Source organism: Callithrix jacchus, chromosome 4 (genome assembly GCF_049354715.1).
Source record: "Callithrix jacchus isolate 240 chromosome 4, calJac240_pri, whole genome shotgun sequence".
Classification (NCBI taxonomy): domain Eukaryota; kingdom Metazoa; phylum Chordata; class Mammalia; order Primates; family Cebidae; genus Callithrix; species Callithrix jacchus.
This window is the reverse complement of record NC_133505.1, coordinates 104,169,387-104,191,159: the sequence shown is the minus strand read 5'-3', so window position 1 is coordinate 104,191,159 and position 21,773 is coordinate 104,169,387. Positions and strand designations below refer to the sequence as shown.

The 21,773-nt window shown below is 33.9% G+C and overlaps 1 protein-coding gene across 32 annotated transcripts in view; it reads right to left on the bottom strand.

The window, feature by feature from the left end:
• LOC144582184 (uncharacterized) overlaps nucleotides 1-21,773 on the bottom strand; it is a 1,185,294-nt gene that overhangs the window by 205,983 nt on the left and 957,538 nt on the right. For 27 of the 32 annotated variants that reach the window (XR_013534406.1, XR_013534408.1, XR_013534407.1 and 24 more), the window contains 2 exons: nucleotides 7,310-7,392; nucleotides 978-5,119 (listed from right to left, as the gene is read on the bottom strand). The exons of the other annotated variants lie outside the window; for them this stretch is intronic. The gene's annotated coding sequence lies outside the window, so the exon portion shown is untranslated. Of the gene's footprint in view, nucleotides 1-977; nucleotides 5,120-7,309; nucleotides 7,393-21,773 lie in introns of those variants that run through there. 32 annotated transcript variants of the gene reach the window in all.

Below are 21,773 nucleotides of genomic sequence, written 5' to 3'. Positions count from 1 at the left end.
TTTTATATATGTTCTCTTAGAGACGACATTTTTTCTGCCAGAGGTCTATTGACCAGGTTTTTCCCTAATATAAAAGCAGAACTACTTCAGAATTGTAAAAAACTTAAGAATAGATACACTTAATAAGTAATGAAATATATGTATCCTACTATCAAATTATAAAAACAAAAGATCAAAATATTCTAACACAATAGTTATCTTTCAGGATACTATTCTTATGTTAAATGTATAATTCTGTCTTAGAGAATGTTAATGTTTCTAGTACCCACAAGAAGATAAAAATGGTCAGGTTTTAACTTTTAGCAATAAATATGTATTTTTAAAATTCAATAAGTCTTTTATTGTTTTGAAGAACATTATGAATGTTATTATAAATATTTCTGTTATCTACACTATGCCTGAATAACTTCACATCAACAACAAATTTACTCCATTAAAACCATATTTCTTCCTTAGAAAAATGTACCTTATCACATGAAACAAATTAATTTTTCTGTAATACCCATTGATAAAGAAAAAATATAGATTTTTTTCTCCAAGTATTTAAATTCGTCTTTAAATTATATATATATATATATATATATGTGTGTGTGTGTATGTACATATATATATACTCCAAGTTAATTTAAACTGAAACTTATTAAGCCAGTAGCATTCCAATAAAGGAATAGTATAAGCAGTATATAATGGATTACAGTCACATGGCAAATTGCATTAAATAGTATCATTGAATATGTTAAGTACATAGCTCATTGTGAACTAAAGAAACCTCTTATTTTTAAAATCATAAACCTTTCCACAGTCTCGTATTTCTGATCTTGCTACATATTTGAATCTGTTACATAACTCAGTGTACATAAAAGACCAAACCCTGCTGACCTGGGGAAAAAAATAACCTGTACCAATATAACCATAAACAGGTCTTAAATAGGTTTATAGCACATCCAGTATTTCCAACAGAATAATATATTTACAAATTCAAAAAATCAAAATTATAATAATCTCATATTTGTTAAAATATTTAGGAATATTTAGAGAAATTACATGGAATTTTTGTCTTTTATTTCCAGCCTTCATTTTAGTAATAGTGGATAAAATGTATGTTGCAGCTCAGTTTACAAAATTATACACACATACATGCATACACACTATTTTCTCAAGTTTGAGAGACTACCATAGCTGCCCAGACCTTCCTCTGTTGTTGTTAGTAATCCTTTGATCTTACCCTTCTCCCTACACAGAGAGTTCTTATCAGTTGGTTGCTTCACCATAGAATTTATAGCCAGTGGTGTGCTGGTAAATGTTTAATATCTGGCTGTCCAGAAGAAAAAAAAAAAGCCTCATTCATAGTCTTTGCTGATTTCTGTCATGCACATAGTTCTAGCATGGCCATTTTCCAGCCACTAAGGTAGAGTCATCGAATGAGCACTTGAGAAGAGATTCACAGTAGCATACCATTACATAGTGTTCCTACCATCCCCAATACTATGGTTGTAAATAAGCTAAAGAGCATAGTAAAATAATTTGGAAGTGATAAGTTATATTTATTGCCTTTGATTTTAATATAGTCTCCTAATTACAGGCTTATATAATTTAATTTTTAATAATGGTTATTTTAAATAACCAAAATTTCTGAAAATTTAATAATTTACCCTCATTAGCTGGTATGAGCTTACCAAATGGCTAAGTTTACTCTATGAAATCTTTCATAAATGGTAATTTTTAAAAATTGTGCTATTTAAAGTATTAAGAGTTCGATGTATAAATTTTTGAAAGCATCAAAATCAGCAGTAATTTAGTAATACTACTGGTCATGGCTTTGTCAAATTTCAAGTAGCTGGCATTTCTATGTGCCTTATGAGAAAAAGAAAAATTAATTTTACTATTTTTAAGCTGATAGAATTATCTCTTTTATGTCTGATTCCTTGGCCATGCTATTATCCTTAGTGGATAAATTGCTTATTATCTTTGCTAAATGATTTGTATCCTTGAGGATATTTCGGGCAACACTTTCTACTTATATTGGCTCACTCCCTGAGATAGAAAGGGATTGATGGATAGACAATGGATACAGATCTCCTTTGAGAGTTTCACACTGATATGAGCAAAGGTGGCCCTGGAGGTAGGAGAAAGGCTCCTAATTGGTCTGGGGTGAATGTTTTGAATGAGATGTTAATGTATAAATCAGCCTTTATTTTTCTAGGTTACCTCCACTGCTCCTTCTATGTGAAAAAAATAAGGCAATGAATTCAGAGCACGTCTCTTCACTTTTCTAATTTAAAAACTACCTTACTGGCATATGACCACATTGCTGTCTCATCTGTTGCCTAAACTGGCCCTGAAGCAGCAGACAGGAAGACAATAGGTTTGGTCAATGAAACATGAGACAAATGTATTATAGCATTAGAATTCCTAATGAATCAGTAGTTCCCTAATAACAGGACACTACAGTTCTACCAGACGCTATCTTTCATGGCTCCATGTAGAAAAAAAGTCCTTTAAATCTCTGGGAGAAGGTGCTCTTTCTAGCTGAGTGCATTACCCATAATCTCATAAAGATCAAATTTTCAAGAAGAAAAACATATGGAGCCTTTTTTATGGGAGGTAGAGAATAAGTTAAGATTTTGGGGGTTCACTTTTCATCACTATGTCTTACTATAATTCTAAACTCATTTTGTATACAGAAATTTGATGTCTTTTTAAAAAATACTGTTTTATGTGGCAATTTTTAAATTGCAAACTTCTTGCTTGAAATTTAATCTGGTAAAATTTCATTAACATTACTGATATTATATACACATATTGTAATAACTTATGGTTAGGACAGAAACAATTGATGATTATTAAGATAATTTTTATTTTTAATATGTTTACCAGTATTTTTATAATGACCACCATTTTTGTTATAGGAATCTATTTTAGTCAAAATCCAAGATTCTGACCCTCATCTGTGTTTACCATCAGTGCAACTGGAATAAGTAATTTTTCTTCCACCCATCATTCCCCTTGAGAATGTGAAGTTTTCTCATATCATCTGGATCTAAGATGAATGAAACTTGACACATTTATTTAAAAGAGCTTCTTAACTATATCATTACTGCATGAAACAATCCAAGGTTGCTTTTGACATTTCACAGTATGTGAAATTCACTGTGAATTAAAGTAAAATAAGTAACTAAGAAGAGAAAACATAGTTATTTGACCTATTTTTTCCTCCTTATAGTTGCAATGTAGTAGTGATAAAAATCATGAAGCCAGTATTCATCAATGTATCTTTGTTAACCCTTTAATAGCAATCATCTCTTACTGAATGCTGATGTAACTGGTTATGAATATTAAGTAGAAATGTTGTAGAGTACTTCTAATTTATAGCTCTTAATTAAATAATCGATTTAAATAGAAGAGATTAACTTGAAATAGAGATACAGTTTTTCACAGAATGTATTTATTTTATTTTAAATGCAAACTCCTCAAAAACTAAGTAAATTAAAAGCCTACCTATTTTTAAAAATGTTTTGTCTTCTGAAAATAGAAAAGCTGATGTCCTCATTGATGCAGAGTAAACTAGGCAGTTAATTTTACATTGTTTCATAGTAAATACAAGGCTTTCAAGCAATCTCTCCAAACTTTTTACCTTAGAATAAAACTACATTTCGTAAAATAACCAAAACTGTCAAGGCAGTAGATTTTTAAAACCACAACTTACTTCATATTATTGCTTCATTTTTAAGTATATATATTAAGAACTGAATTTTCCTTTTTTTTTCTTTTGAGATGGAGTCTCACTTGGTCACCCAGGCTGGAGTGCAGTGGCTCCATCTCAGCTCACTCCAACCTCTGCCTCCTGGGTTCAAGTGATTCTTCTGCCTCAGCCTCCTGAGGAGCTGGGATTACAGGCATGTGCCACCAAGCCCAACTAACTTTTGTATTTTCAGTAGAGACAGGGCTGAATTTTCAATAGAATATACCACATTAAAATTTCAAGTTCAAACTCAATTTCTTACCTGCTTAATTGCTGTTCTAATTGTGGATAAATATATGGCTTTTTGTAATTATCACAGATAAAATGCTATTGACAAGGTTACTTCAGAAACTTTGCAATGGATACTTAATGTAGAGCCTGAGTTTATGTTCATTTTATTTAATCCCTAGTACAGTGACATATTTGATCTCTTACCAGTTTGGAAGGCCAATGCTGACTACATCAACTATTGTAAGTGTATTTTGCTTGCTTTGCTGATTTTAAAGTAAATGGTAAATACTGCAGATTTGTTATACAGTGTATTGATGAAAGGCACATTATAGCTACCATGCTCAATAAGTAACCTATTTAAGGTTTGAAAACCAATGCATTATCAACTCATATATAAATCCCACTACATCTTAAATAAGCAAAGTCTTTTGAAACATCAAATATAAAACATCAATTTAACCTTTTCACCAGAATTTTGGTTCATGAATAGCCTGACCTCTCTATGGATCAATGGAATAACTCTTTTAGTTTGAGTAGGCCACTGTCTCTCAATATAACTTATTAAGTTATCAACATTTAATATTACTGAACAATTTCCACCTGGTTTCCATTCTACAATTTTAAGTATATATTAATGTGCATGTTCACAGGGGAGTGACGAGGGAATGCTGTTGTCACTGGAAAAATAAAGGAGTTCGAATAATAAATTCTCAAAACTGTACTTTATGAAGCATATCCTCAAGTAAATTTAAAACATCAAAGAGTATAACATAAAGAAAAAACTTAACAGAGGCAGAAATATGGTGAAGAATACCAAATTATAAATACACGCAGTTTTTAAAACTCCATATTTCAGGTTAGGTGATATGGTCTTATTTGTATATTCCAGAAACCAGTTTAGGTATAATGAAGTATGAAAATCTGACTCTGGACCTGGGCTTACATTGCTCTTTACATTAATTATGTAGCAGTCAAGGAGATTCAGTGTAGTTAGGAGAAAGCAATTTATCTTCTGGAGGATTCTTGAGGATGTGAATTCTTTGGTGTGAGGTGGGAAGGTGGTTAGCTTATTTCCTTACGCTTCTTAATTGAACTGACATACCAGGATAAACCTATCAGTTATTTTGGAATTTCTGGATAAAAGGCCTGAAAAAAATGGAGAAAGAGAAATCTTTATAATTAGAAAGTATTAGATCCCCTTTCATGAAACCACGGATTAATTTTTCTACAATGGAAAACTGATCATGTTACTCTACTAAAATCCTAAACTGACAATTTATACTTTGGGGTTTCTTATGTTTCTTGCCTTCAGTGATTCAGTGATCTTCATAACTTTCAGAATGAACTCTATGCTGCTTTTTCTAAAGTAAGGTTTGGGTCTGGGTTCTGTCTCCTGGCTCTGATTCCTCATTCTTTCTATTTGTCATGAATATCAAATGATTTGAAGATATTTGAATATACTTTGCTCTTTCTACTGTCATTGTCTTGCACACACTACCAGAAATGCCTTTTCATTTCAAACTTCCTTAACTTACCTGCTTTGGAACTTCTTACATGAGTCTTATTTCTACCTCAAGATTCAGTTCAAATAGCACTCGCCCAGTTATCTTCTCCAATTTTCCTCAAGTTCCTTACTCCCCCGCTGGTGGAGGCATACCTCCTATGTGCTCTCATAACTCTCTTCACATTTCTATCAAAGCACATAATGATATTGTGTGATAGCTATTAATTTACTTGTTTTTAAACTGCAATAAAATGCACATCTCAGGGCTATGACTTTTAACACCAAATCCCTGATTATTAGTTCTCAGCACAGGGTCTGACAGTAATAAGTCTTGGAATACTTAATTAAATAAATGCTTACATTGTCTTGAAATTAGAGGGTAGAACTAAAAAACATCAGCAAATTTGCCATTTGGGGAAGAAAGAATTAAGGAAAAGCCTATCAAAACAAAAGCAATCACAACTAAACCCAAGACTTTGGTTACAATCCTTGTCAGACTAGAATTTTTACTCTAAAACAGGCTTCAGGGGTAGATTTACGCCCTTGGTAAAAGCACACTCCCCATTCCATAATGCTGCTACACATGGTTCTGGAAATTATACCTCATTCTTAGATTGTATCTGCACCCAACCCCAGCCTATACCCAGTCCACATTTCTCAGGGCTCTCCAATTAATTTCTCTCTTTGAGTTTTTCCATAAGCTATCAGGAAGGATGTACCCCTTTCTTATAGAATAATAACCTTTAAAGAACATATTCCTTAGATGGCCAATACCCCTCCAGTTCCATTCAGTATGGAAAAGACCTCTCTGAGACTGAAGTCTGTAATAGATATACAAACTACTTTGAAGTTTTTAAATTATTTTAATTGTGGTTTAAAAAAAACATATTACATGGAATTTACCACCTTAATCATTTTCAAATAGAATGTTCAGTAGCATTAAGTATATTCATATATTCACAGAGCTCCAGAATTTTTTCATCTTGGGTACTAAAATTCTATACTCATTAAATGACTCCCCTTTTCTTTCTCTCCCTAGTCCCTGGTAATTACCACTACTTTCTATTCCTATAAATTTGACTACTTTAGATACTTCATGTAAGTGGGATCATATAGTATTTTCCCTTTTTTTACAATTAGCTTATTTAGCTTAGCATAAAGTCCTTGTGATTCATGCATGTTATGACATATGTCAGAATTGCCTTTAAGGCTTATTAATATTCCATTATATATTTGTATATCACATTTTGTTTATTCATTCATCTGCCAATGGACATTTGGGTTATTTAAACCACTAGTTTATTATAAATAAAACTTTTATGAAAATAAGTGTGCAAAATATCTCTCTGAGACTTTGATTTTTATTATTTTGGACCTATACTGAGGTTGCTGGATCATACGGTAGTTCTAATTTCAATGTTTTGAGGAATGATTATACGGCTTTCCATGGTGGCTGCACCATTTTACATTCCCACTAACAGTGTACAAGCGTTCTAATTTTTCTACAGCCCTGCCAATGCTTGTAATTTTTTGTTTTTTGTTTGTTTTTTATAGAAGTCATCTTTTTTTGGGGGGGGGAATTATTTATTTATTTATTTTTTATTGCATTTTAGGTTTTGTGGTACATGTGCAGAGCATGCAATACAGTTGCATAGGTACACACATGGCAGTGTTTTGTTTGCTTTCTCCCCTTCACCCCCGTTTGGCATTTCTCCCCAGGCTATCCCTCCCCACCTCCCCCTCCCACTGGCCCTCCCCTTTTCCCCCCAATAGACCCCAGTGTTTAGTACTCCCCTCTCTGTGTCCATGTGTTCTCATTTTTCATCACCCACCTATGAGTGAGAATATGCGGTGTTCATTTTCTGTTCTTGTGTCAGTTTGCTGAGAATGATGTTCTCCAGATTCATCCATGTCCCTACAAATGACAAGAACTCATCATTTCTGATTGCTGCATAATATTCCATGGTGTATATGTGCCACATTTTCCCAATCCAGTCTATCATCAATGGGCATTTGGGTTGATTCCAGGTCTTTGCTATTGTAAACAGTGCTGCAATGAACATTCGTGTGCATGTGTCCTTATAGTAGAACGATTCAGAGTCATCTTAATGGGCATGAGATGATATTTTATTGTGGTTTCAGTTTCCTCTGAGATAGATATACTTTCCATTATGTTGTTAAGTGATTAAATCCAACTAGATTTGCATGAACTGCTAAGTTTTTATAATTTCATTATGCTAGCTTGAGTTTCTTCACTTGTAACCAAAATAATCCTGTCTAATATATTTATCTGTCCTAATGTACCTTCACACTTCCCCACCTAGATTTCATAGCTAGGTCCAATATGCCAACACAAATTTAACCAGTGAAATATCTTCTACAGTTAATATAAATCCTTTTCAAAAAATGCGAATGTATCTTCTAATGTTGAGAAAATTTTAATCAAACTTTGCATGAACAAACCTTTATTAGGTAGCTTCCTCCCAACATCTAGCTAATGGAAATCGCACTGAATCCTTTGTAGCTTCACTTACATCAGGAAAGAGAAGAAGAGGAGGAGAAAGAAGAGGGTTAGGAGAAGATAAAGGAAAAAAGAGGAGGAGTAGAAAGAAGAGAGAAGACGGGAAAACAGAAGAGGAAGGAAGAAATAGAGAAACTTGGTATTCTGGAGCACTTTGTGCTTTAGGGCCTCCTCTATCCTGCATTTCACATCTAAGCTGAAGAGGTAACCAAGGGCCCACCCAAGACAGTGAATTCTGGAAAATACTGACTCTCCAAGATGGAGGGTTGGCTAGGAAGGAAGATAAGAGAATGTCAGATTTCCTATTTTATTAGAACAAATCATAGGGTAGGAAAATAAGAGAATCTTCTTCACTGAATTTCAGGGTCTCCTATGCTAGATCTCAGCTTTCAAAGTTATCATAATGAAGCACTGAATATTGATGTAACCACAGTCATGATGTAATTATAATGAAAAGATGGAGGGATGGAGTTTAGTCAGAGAGGTCAACAGTAAAACAGTTATAGATAATATTAACCTGAAAAATCAAGAAAAGAATCAAGTTTTAGCAACTTATTTATAAAAATGTTGGAATTATAAGAAACACAAAAAGACAAGTGTGGTATAGGAAGAAACAACTGCATTTAAAAAAGTAATTACCATCTAAATTGGAATGTAAAGTTGGCAGGGGGGTGCAGGGCTACTGTTTGTAATTATAAACCTTATAAAATTTTCACTTAGAATCATATACATGTATAATTTAGATAAAAATAGAAATTAATCTTTTAAAAAAGAAACAACTCTTATGAGTAACTACCAAATAGTTAAGAGTATGCATACACACATACATGTGTGCAGCTATGTATTTGTGGTATGCAGTGAGAAGTGCTCATGTGTATGTGTGTCTATGTGTTTGCCTGTGTATGTGAGTCTTTTTAACCAAATGAAATCCTATTAAACTCCTGCAGTGTACTTTACCTTTTGAGAACATACCAGAGATATGTTTCACCCTTTTAATGTGACATAATTATATATACGTATGTTCATTCAATTCGCCATCCCTCTGATGATGGGTTTCATATGCTTTTTAGAAAGTATTTGTGTCCTCATTTTGGGGCGAGTGTTTGCCAATTAATAAATATAAATGAATTTAGTATTATTTGGTATCAGAGATTATTTTTAGTAACAGGAATAAAAACTAAAATGAGAGACAGCTATTTAGACAACTATAAAACCATGCAATGAATTCCATGGGGGTGTGACAACAGAGTTTATAATAAATATATGTTATAGAAGTAGAGGTTCATGTGATTCCCCACCTCCATAAGAAAAAGATATTACAATGATAGAAAGATGATAAAACTATACAGAATACCTTCTGTCAGTGAAAAAAAAGAAATGTAAGTTCATTTATTTCCTAAGATAGTAACAATCATATATTTTTATTGAGATGTGAAACAAAACTAAAAGCTCTGAGTAGTTTGTTATATCTCAACTGACCATGATTAATAAGGAGGAAAATAGGGAGGAAGGAGAAAAACAGAAAGGAAGATGAGAGGAAAAGGTGGAAGAGTAAATTTAAAAAAATTAATAAACTTTTTTCCAAACTAATATTCATTCTTATATGTATAAATCTTAGTAGATATTAATATGTCTTTTTGTTTTTGTTTTTGTTTTATTTTTGAGATAGAGTCTCACTCTGTCACCCAGGCTAGAGTGCAGTGGCACAATCTTGGCTCACTGAAATCTCTGCCTACCAGGTTCAAGCAAACTTGTGCCTCAGCCTCCTGAGTAGCTGGGATTATAGGCACATGCCCCTACATCTGGATAATTTTCATATTTTTAGTAGAAACAGGGTTCCACCATGTTACCCAGGCTGGTTTCAAACTCCTGACCTCAAATGATCCACCTGCCTTAGCCTTCCAAAGTGCTGAGATGATAGGTGTGAGCCACCGTGCCCAGCCAGTATGTCTTTAATAAGACAAACATTGGTTGTGTATTATTTGAATATTTCAGAAAACAAACTGTGGGTAATAGAGGTGGGTTTCTAGGATTAATTTCATGAGGTCATGTAAAAAACAAGCAAGGTAACCAATTCTGATGGTATTCTACTGTAAGTCAATGTTCTTAAAACATACATAAATTGCTAATATATGTTTATGTTATGTTAATGAATAAAATCTGAGAGCTCATGTGAACAGAGAAGGTTCTACTAGAACATAGTTTACATTGTTAAAAATTATTTTTGGCTTAAGTAAAGTAAACAGAAAACTCTTATAGCTAAACTTTTCAGCAAAGGTCAGAACCAAGGCATTCACTAAATTTAATTCTAGAACCAAGATAAAGATGTCTGGTGTCTAAAAAAGTAAATCAGAAGCATATATATAATAAAAAAATATGGTTTTGTGAAAGATCAAACTTCAAATCTATGAACTCAAGGGTATGGCTAAAATCACAGAAGAATGAGAGATTTAGCCCTAATGAAATCAAATTTAGTTTTCATATTGAGAATGGCAAAATAGAGTTACCAAAATTTGATTTCAGATCTGAAAAATAGTGGTACTAACTAACTTTGCTGGGTTTAACCCAGGATCATTTTTAAGAATATCACTAAAAGTTGATAGATACATGGGGGCCCAATCTATAGATACATGGGGTGGAGGGAAATTCTCTAGTTCAAGAAGCAAATTACAGATGCTGAAAAGGCTAATATTGTAAACAGCTATTGGCAGAATAAAGTTTAATGCTTCACAGTATATGAAGTAAAGTACTATAAAGAATGGAATTTTAGGGCACCAGATTGCTGGTTTACTGACTCTTGTAGAATGACTTTAAAAATGCTTTTATTTAGATCTCTAGTCAATGTGTTATAGATATAAAGAAACAGAGAAGCAGAGAGCCACTTAGTGTAATTTAACTTTCCTTTTAGTATACATAAATGTACACTTATGCATATGCACAATGAATATTACTTCCCTATATTCCATTTTTTACCTTTTGGCCAAGAGTTCACAGGCTTAAGAATTATAGGCAGGTCTGAATTTAAGTTTTGGCTCTGCCATCTCATTCTGTATGACGTTGGGCAAAGTACTTTAACATACTGAACCCATATGTAAAATGAACATAATAATAATTTCCACATCAGAAACTTCTTATGACCCTTAAATGAAATAGTATAAAACATATAGTCAGTGCCAGGCAAATGCTGGATGACAACTATTGTTAAAGAAAAAATTATTCTGACACTTGTTAAGACAGTAAGGAAGACTTTAGTCAGAGCTATTACAATAGCACTATTGCAGTAGGAAAAAGAAATCTGGGCTCAACTCCAAATACAGCAAAGACAGCTGGGAATTTATAGCTGGAGAACAGAGTCAGGGTCAGTGAATGAAAAATTTCTAACAGGAGACATCACAGATAGTGAGGAATTCTTGCTAAACTGGTCTAACAGGATCCTTGCTAAAGGGAGGCTAAGAACTTAGATTTCAAAGGTGGAGATGGAGAATGTGTTCAAGTATCACAAATTGGGGATTCTCTGTGCACTGGGTTTCTGATAAAGTCTTTGTCACTATATATTATCAAACATGCCACTATCCTTTCAATTATTTGAATTTAACATATTGTTCTAATTAGTCAAAGGAAGTCCGAATATATTTTATGCCTACTCGTATGTTTTGCATGAGTTTTCTTTAGGCTTTTAGCTGTCTGTATTCAACATGAGCACCATTTTGCTCTGGTTTTTAATCATTGACATAACATTTCCACAAACTTAGAATGCTTGTTTCTTAAGTTTTCTTGCCTTCAGCACCAAGAGCCAAGATAATCTTAGTTTATTCTGTGCATATGAAATATCTAAATTACTGCTTTTACAGTGTTTAAAAATGCCCAGCATATCCTCACCATAACAATAAAATCATTAAAGAAGTCAGATGACATGAAAACATTTTAAGTTTTATAAACAAATTTAAAGCATGGTTTTCTTCATGAAGAATCAAAGTTAAAATTGTTTATAAAATTATATGTCATATTTGTACATTAAGACTTTTTATTTTACTTCAAAAGGGATATGGCTTTATATTGTATTTCATGGTGTCAGAAGCTCATGGTAAACAGAATGGTATGCTGAATTGCCTATAACTTTTTCATGACATAAATTGGTGTTCACAGAAAAATATATTTTTTCAAAACTATGAGTATGGAATAGTTGTGTACTGTCCATAATAGTGCTTGTAAATTATCCATTAAAGACATTTTATTGTTCAATTTTAACAACTCCTTTCTAATTTTTCATGTGTATACTTTTACTTTAGAAAACATGTACCAAAGCATCCCTATTTTTCTTCTACATCAGTGTTATAGTTTTACATATTGCTAAATCTCAGGCAGATAAACAGATTCAAGTAAAATTTGGTGATAAAAGAAAATAGCACCCATTGTATTTTTCTTCTACGTCAGTGTTATGGTTTTACATATTGCTAAATCTCAGGCAGATAAACAGATTCAAATAAAATTTGGTGATAAAAGAAAACAGCACCCACTGTATGTTGAGAATTTCGATGGCAACTTTCAGGCGAATGTGAATTAAAATGGCTAGGTTATAAATCCCCTGAAAATAAGGTTTATAATGGAAATGCTGACAGGCATTTAACGATAGCAGCAGTAGCTGGCACCACTGTAATAAAAGGACTTAAATGAAAAAAAAATGTATGCCTCACAAAGACATGTGGATTTCAGGGTAAAGCTATATGCAGACTCAATGTAAGGATGGATGATAATATGCCTGAGCAATTATGATGCATGGGTGTTAGTAACAAAGAATCTTGAAATTCAGCTTCCAATCAAATTGTGAAAGAGTTTAAAAAAAAACTTGAATGCAGCATTCTCCAGTTCTGTTACTCTGGCATCATCATCCTCTTATGAATATATTTTATTCATGCTTAGTATGAGAGCAGAGAAAAGCTTAGTCAGAAACTGACTCCCATGAAAACAACATGGGTATTTCAACAGTCAGTCCTTTGGAACTCTCATTTTAATTAATTATTAAAGCCTTGGTAAGGCATTAGGTATGAGAAAACAAACATGTTTTTCAGGGACACCACTATATTTTTATAGTATAAAGTTTATAGTTCTGTTTCTTTCAGGTTCCTCTCTGGAGAGGACAATAGCCCTGAGTAGCTTCTCTACACTATCTGCTTATTGAAGGTGCCCCCTCTGATTATAACCAAGTAATAAATTAGTGACTTAGTTTTCTTTTTTCTTACCAGTAATCCACATTCTAATCCATTATTTTTGACTTCCATTTTTAAATTTAAACTGTTGTTTTTCTGAATAAATAAATGGAAGTTTAAAGTGCCACATTTTCGTGGTGTGGCTATAAAATAAAATAAAAGGGGCTTTAGGTCTGCTAAAGAGCAGACATTAAACAAAATATCTCTGCATAGGTGCCTATGGATCCAAACTGGTCATTAGTAAATTCTTGTTTCCAGAAACCTGTGCACCAGGTTAGTCCCAAAGAGCTCCACTCTTTAATTCCTCTGACAAATAATAAGCTCTTTGGTTATTTTAGGAAAGAATCTTCTCCAGGAATAGAATAAAGGTATACTGGTGTGAGTGTCTGTGTGCTCTTTCTTCATGCCTATAAATCCCACCCAAACTGTCAAGGTTGACAATCCAAAACGATAATCAAAACCACTTTTTACATTCCTTCTTGTAACTGCCGCAGGCAAGTTTTAAAAGATATGCTAACAAATCCCAAAGAATAACTGGTATTAAATATTTGATATAATCTGAAATGAATACTGTAGATATAAAATTTAAGTCATATAGCTCGTTAATTTCTTATCCATAGGTAACTATAGTAGTGTGTTTGCATATATATGTATGCTTGATTTAATTTTAAATTATTTAATAGGATTAATTTAAATAAATTAATTTTAAAATATGCACACACACATACTTTTTTTTTTAAATCACAGTTTTGGGAATTTTTAAAATCCTTGCTGTTTTATAAACTAGATTATTTTAATACTCCAGTACCAAAGCAGCACATCAAAATATTTGTCATTAGACATTTTAATACACCTTACTGTTTTGTATAAACCTATTTTGTGAACTATACCAAATATAAGAAAAAATGAACAACTTATAAATGCACAGTAAATTTTTTACTAAGTGAACACATGAGTTTAACACTACACAGATTAAGACAAAGAATGTTAGTAGTACCCTAGAAATATTCCTCTTTTCCCATCCCAGTTATCACCAACCACAAAAGTGGCCAGTTATTTTACATTATGTTTCTCAAGAATGAACTGTAAGATGAGGGTTTGGGCACAGCTGGTTTATTTGAGAGGCAATCCCATAGTTCACAAGGGAAGGTGAGGCAAGAAAGAGAGAGATCAACAAAATGTGTGTTAACTGGGTTAGTGCAGTGGGCAACTGGATCTCAACCCTGCTATGAACACTCTGAAAACTCAAGTGGAATACTCCCCAGAATTATCCACTGAAGGAAACAGAGACTCCATTTTTCCACTTATCCCTCTCTCTGCTTTGCTGAGTTTCAAAGGAGTTCACTTATCTGCACTTCTTGGTTGGGCCTAAGTGAGGCCGAACAAGCTCCCCTGCTGCTAGTGGGAGCCCAGAAACAAAGAGACAGAGTGAAAGGAAGAACAAAAAGGCTGTTGCCATAACCAGGTGGACTGAGATAATATGGAATAGGGCATCAATAGTTTCTGCTTCACCATGGCTCAGAGTTTTATCACAAAGAGTTGTTTTTTCTAATGCTTTTCAACATTTGTAACTGAAAATGTGTAGTGTCTGCTTTGTGTCCGGTTTCTTTTGCTCCATATCCTGTCGTGAGATGATCCATGATGATAGTTACATGGAGGGGAGATTCATTGGTTACATTGGTGCATGGAATTACCTTGTAGCAATATCCTACAATTTATCCATTTCCCTGACAATGGACATTTGGATTATGTTCGGGTATTGACTATTTTGAATAACGCTAATATGAATGTTCTTGTATTTTGTCATAACCATGTATACCTTTCGGTTGAGTGCTTACCTAGGAGTAGAATAGCTTGTTAATTGGCACGCATGTGTTCAACTTAGTTGATGCTACCAAATATTTTTCCAAAGTTAGATGTCATCAAAGAAACGTTTATTCCCATCAGTAGTTTCTGGAAGTTTCAGTGTTTTCCTTTGGCCTGAACAGCTCTCTTTAGTATTTCCTTTAGTTGATGTCTCCTGAAGATGGTCTCTCTGGTTTTTTTTTTTTTTTCAGGATATGTCTTGATATTGAATTACTTTATTTTTGAAGGGTGTGTGTGTGTGTGTGTGTGTGTGTATGTGTGTGTGTGTGAGTGTGTGTATGTGTATGTGTGTATAGTATATTTCTAAGCTGGCATATAGTCTCTTGCAGTTTTCAAGTTGCCATTTTAATTTCTTCTGGTTTTCATTATTGGTGTGAACAATTGGTTGTCAAGCTTATTGTTGTTTCCTTAAAATTAATGGGTCATATTGTTGTTTTTTTTTTTACCTTAGCTATTTTCAAGATTTTCTCTTGGTTTCGGTTTTCAATACTTTTCCTCTCATGGAGCTAGTTCTAACATGGTAGTTTTTTTCCTGCTTAGTTTCTGAAAAATTTATGAACTTGTGGCTTGATGTTTCTTGTCAGTTTTGAAAAGCTTGATTAGGATAGCTTCCAACACTATTTTTTTTCTTTTAGAGTTTGTTCTGATGTATTACCAGTGTTTTACAGTATTTATTTTTATATTTATATATTTTTAACTTTTATTTTAAGTTCAGGTATGCATGTGTAGGTTTGTTACATGGGTAAACTTGTTTCATAATGGTTTCTTGTACAGATTATTTCATCACCCAGATATTAAGCCTAGTACCCATTCATTATGCTTCTTGATCCTCCCTCTCCTCCCACCCTCCATCCTCTGGTAGGCCCCAGTGTCTGTTGGCCCTCTATGTGTCCATGTGTCCTCATCTTCTAGCTCCCGCTTATAGGTGAGATCATGCAGTAATTGGTTTTCTTTTCCTGTGTTAGTTTGCTAAGCATAATGGGCTCTAGCTCCATCCTTGCTCCACAAAATATATAATCTTGTTTTTTAGGGCTGCATAGTATTCCATGTTGTATATGCACCTCATTTTCCTCCTTTAATCTGTCATCAATGGGTATTTAGGTTAATTCAATGTATTTGCTATTGTGAATGGTGCTGCAATGAACATGATGAGTGCATGTGTCTTTATGATGGAATACTATATATTGCTTGGGGTATATACCCAGTAATGGGATTGCTGGGTAGAATGGTGGTTATGTTTTTAGGAACTAGTTTAGTAGCATTATATCAGAGACCTCCTAATTACCTGATATAGATACTGTATTCGTTACCACTTGGGTGTTTTTGTGCAAACCATTATAAATCCACTTAATTATACTACCACCTAGAAATCATTTTTCTATCTCATATTCGAGAGTATCATACTGCTTATGGTATTTTTCTTCTCTACAAGACTGTTAATTTTCTGAAGAGGGAAGTAAAGTTTGTTTAGCGTGGCTTGTTCTGGACATATCTGTGGTGATTCCACAGATTAACTTATAATTTGTTAATTAATCAACAACCAATTATTTTGAGGGAGAGATCAAAATCATTGATTATTTACCAATTTATATATTGACCGTGTTTTACTTATTTGGATGATTTTTGGAAACTATCTCAATAGTCCAGTTTTTTAATGAACCCTGAAGTCTTATTAATAGCCCTTTTGGGACTATAGATGATCTCCTCTAAAGAAGATAGGTATCTTTTTATATCTGTTCATATTAAGTTCAGATTTGAGTTAAGAATTTGCTAGTTCTGCTTTTTCAATTATTTGTATCATTCTTTGTAATGAAATAAAGAGAAATATTATAAGAACTGAGTATTTCTTCTTTCTGTCAGAGTTTACTTATGTCACTTTTCCAGGCCATGAATCTTTCTTAGCAGCCTTCTAGCTCAAATGTCCTTTTTTGTTGGCCTTAAGATTTTTTTGGGGTTCAAAAATTTCTTTCAGCAATTTAGTATACCATGATTCTAAAAAAATCTGACACTTACAAAAATTATATATATTTTTCTAATTGAAAAGTAATATACAACTGTCACTTTCACCTTCAACATGTAAAGATCTTGGAAGTCATCACTCATGTCCTTGGAACAACAAAAAAGCAGAACAAGTTGAAACTCTGGCCCTTTCATTAGATCCACCAGTGAATTAAGATTGCAGGGAAAACAGGTGAGATCTGCTTACTTGAAGCAAAAGTCTCTAAAGTCATAATCTGATAGAGATATTTAAATAATAATTTCAACAAAGTCTGGGAACAGTGGCTCACACCTGTAATCCCAGCACTTTGTAAGGCCAAGGCAGTCGTATCACTTGAGATCAGAAGTTCGAGACCAGCCTGGCCAACATGATGAAACCCTATCTCTACTAAAAATACAAAAATTACCCAGGTGTGCTGGTGCGTGCCTATAGTCACAGCTACTTAGGAGGCTGAGGCATTAGAATAACTTGAACCTAAGAGGCAGAGGTTGCAGTAAGCCAAGATGGTACTACTGTACTCCAGCCTAGGAGACAGAGCTATACTCCATCTGAAAAAATAATAATAACAATAATAATTTCGACAAAATGATGGATGCTCAGTATGAAAATCTTCTGGATGGTGGGCACACACTTCCAAGAACCCTAGCAGTTTCTTGTGGTGAAAGTCCTATGGTGAAGACCTGACTGATCTCTCATGAATCTGCCTGATGAACAAAGAATAATCTTTGTGTAACATGCCCAGAGAATTCTCCATAACAAGGGTCCATTCTCCAGGGGAGCACATATTATAAAAATCTTATCCCAGTTGGTAGGAGGTTATTCTTTACATTCCATTTATTCCCTTCTAGCCCTGTCTCACATATAAATGAAAAAAAAGCTATACCACTGGATGTTTGGGAAGTCACAGACAAGAGACACAGGCCTACCAAAAGACTATATATATAAAATCTTATTCCATCATAGATTATATGCATCTCTCCCTCCTTGACACCTTACCCTCATATCAATGAGGTTCCAGTATATTAACAAAGGATATAGCTTAAAAACTGCAGGACACAGACTGTTCCTGAAGAGGAGTAGTTAAGGAAGCCCAAAATCAAGGTGGAAAACAACAAAGAACACTAATAGCATTTGAAGCCTCTGGCACCTACAGCTACAGAAAACATTAAACACACTCAAAGAAGACATCTACTAGAAAAAAAATATTTGCAATTCACTTATAGACTAAAGGGCTTGCATCCAAAATATGCAAGGAACTCAGATAACTCAACAGTAAGAAATCAACCCATTTTAATATTGGGCAAAATATCTGAACACAAAGAAGATATATAGATGGCAAATAGCATATGAAATGATGTCCAATATCCTTTGTCACTAGGGTAATGCAGATTAAAACAGCTGTGAGAAATACCACAACATACTTATTAAAATAGTTAAACTTCGAAAAACTGATATCACCAATTGCTGATGAGGGTGGGAAGCAACAAGAATTTTTATTCATTGATGATGGAAATGTAAAATGTTTTAGTCAGTCCATTTTGAAAGATAGGCTGGCAGATTCTTACAAAGCTAAAAATAGTTTTATAGTACGATCCAGTAGTCATACTTCGGGGTATTATCAAACTGATTAAAAAAAAACCTATGTCCATGAAAAAAATCTGCACACAAATGTTTATAGCAGCTTCATTCATAATTGCCAGAAGCTGAAAGTAATTGAGACGTCCTACAGTAGGTGAATGGAAAAACAAACTATGCTACATCCATATGGTACATACTATTCCATGATAGAAAGAGACATGCTATCTAGCCACACAAAAGCATGGAAGAATATTAAATACATATTGCAAAATGAAATAAACCAGTCTGAAAAGGTTACCTATCATATGATTCTATCTATATGATATTGTGCAAAACACAGAATTATAAAGATGATAAACAGGTCAGCAGTTGCTAAGAGTTTGGGAAGAGGAAAGGATTGAACAGGTGAATAATAGTGGATTGTTTAGGGTTGTAAAACTATTGTATATGATACAGTAATGGTGGACACATTACACTGTATAGTTGTCAGATCCACAGAACTTTATGGCACAAATATTAAAACTTAATGTACACAAGTTTAAAAAAATCATCTAGGAAGTCAGAGATCCCAGGATAGAATGCTTACTGTGACAACAGAATCAAACTATATTACATATGTATGAAATAGTCTTGCTGTGGGAAGTAAAGAAAAGATGATAATCTAAGTAACAGAAATGACTGGATATTTGTAAGACTAAAGAAAAAAAGAATTGTACATAAGTTCTATATTTTGATAATATTGTTTCCCCTGGAAAAACAAACAGTTCTAATATTGTCATATATGCATAATAGAATTGAATAATAATACTGGGTTAGAGTTGTGAAACATCTCTACAAACTTGTGACTAGTTTAATATAGAAACAGAGATGTGTACAGAATTGTATATATACAAAACTAGCATACACATATGTATTTCATTTCTATGTCAGTTGAGAGGGTCTAGAAGCAAAGACATCCCAAGAATAATGAATATACCTTGCACCCAGATCTTGATTGCTAATGCTATTCTCCAATAAAAGGAACAGTTTCCTTGGACAAAATTTATTCTAGCTCTAGGGCAGGGAATATAAAAATGAACCCAGAACATATTGTACTATGTCAAAACAAAGGAAATATTTCACATTCACCAGGTATTTAATTGCCATTTGATTGTGAGTTCTTACTGACTTTGTCAAATTGATGGTTTCATAACATATTTCTTATGTTTATTTTTATTTGAGGTTTGGGGTATACATGTGGTTTGTTACATAGATAAAAACATGTCATGGGGGTTATTGTATGTATTTTTACATCACCCAGGTATTAAGCTCAGTACCCAACAGATATATTTCTGCTCCTTTCTCTCCTCCCACCTTCACCCCTCAAGTAGACTCCAGTATCTGTTGTTTCCTTCTGTGTGTTTATATGTTCTGATCATTTAGCTCCCACTTATAAGTGAGAAGAATATGCAGTATTTGGTTTTCTTGTTTATTCTTGCATTAGCTTGCTATGGATGAGAGCCCAGCTCCATCCATATTCCTGCAGAAGACATGACCTTGTTCTTTATGTACAGTGAGATTTGGAGCTTAATTAAAATCATAATGGGGATACATTAAAGAAACAAACAAAAAATACTTTTCTGATTATCAATTTTAGAGACTCAAAGCATTCCCCAAACATTGGCGATCCAGCTTATTCCTGAGAGACATCAACCATCACAAAAGATTTTCACTCTTTGAACAATTTATATTTATGTAGCAGAAAACAGAACAAAGTTCTACAGACATCCTTCCTCTCTTTTTCCTAAAATGTATTCACAAACAGGGTCTTTTCATAAATGAAAAGGAAAACAAACAGGTTTCTTTCTTGGCCAGTTGGCCTGTTACTCACACCCTGTGATCTGATTTCTGAATAAGAGCTGCTCACGGCAGCAAATCCAACCAGAAATTCCCAGCCTCTACCAGTGGCTATGTAAGTATGAGGAGATAGATGCTTTAGTCTTTCTATGAAGGGATTCATTCTTCAGGAATTTTTACACAGGGAAATAGTCCCAGGAGAGCTGAGTGAAGAGGAAGATAAATGCAACTAAGGGTCAGGGAAAAGAATAAGGCTTTCATGAAGAATCCATAGCAAGGCAGAATTAACCAGTTTTACAAACTACCCACTACAAACTCCCAACATGCACACCCAAAACTAGAGGGCAAAGGAAAGAGCTCCTGGGAATCTGGGGGAGATAAAAGATAGTGGCATAGAACAGCCAACTCATTAAAAAGTTGCTGTTCAAAATTGCACTGAAAACCTCCCTAAAAATAAGTCTGAATTCATCTTAAAAGGCTACTACTCAGGTAAGAGGACTGACAAATATTCTCAGATATCAACACTTGAGGTATCTTTGATGTACATTTGAAAAATGGCCTGGCAGAGAGAAAGGATGAAAAGGAAAGAGAGAGGAAGATAGTGAAGGAGGAAGAGAGGGAGGGAAGAAAAGAAAGAGAAATTCAGAGTGCAATAGGAAAGGCAAGATAACTGGAAAGGAACACTATTTTGAAGGCTATGCTTCTGTATCCTAGCAGCCAAACAAAGCATATCCACAAAGGAAAAAAAAGTGCAGTTATTTTCTAGGAACATTCTAAAAATCAACTTCTAACTCAAAACATACGAAACTGCAATCTGAGAACAAATATCACAATGCCCACTGGATTTAGAAACGACTACTGAGACTGGGTACTGAAATACTCTTCAGAGATCATTCTTAGACATTATCTGAAAAAATACTGTGATCAGGCCTAACCCACCAATTGGAGACTAAAGTTCCTCTGTTACTTGGTATGGAGCTGTTCTGGGAATAGACAAAATCACTTCACTGTCTTCAAGTACAAGAGAACTTCAGCCAGAGTTGTGCCACCCCTGCCAGCACCATGACCATCAGCAACACTGCACAGTTACCTCATAACTCATCTGCACCATGCCAGGAGGAACTCAATTCATTTATGGTAAAAAGTTTCTGTTGGATTGTCACAATTCTCCCATGGCTCAGACTCCACCCTGCCATCTATCCAATATCCCAGGAGTCACTAACCCTTGCACCTTAATCAAAGACTCCAAAGTAGAAGTAAACAATTTGAACAACTTGAACAATCATGAG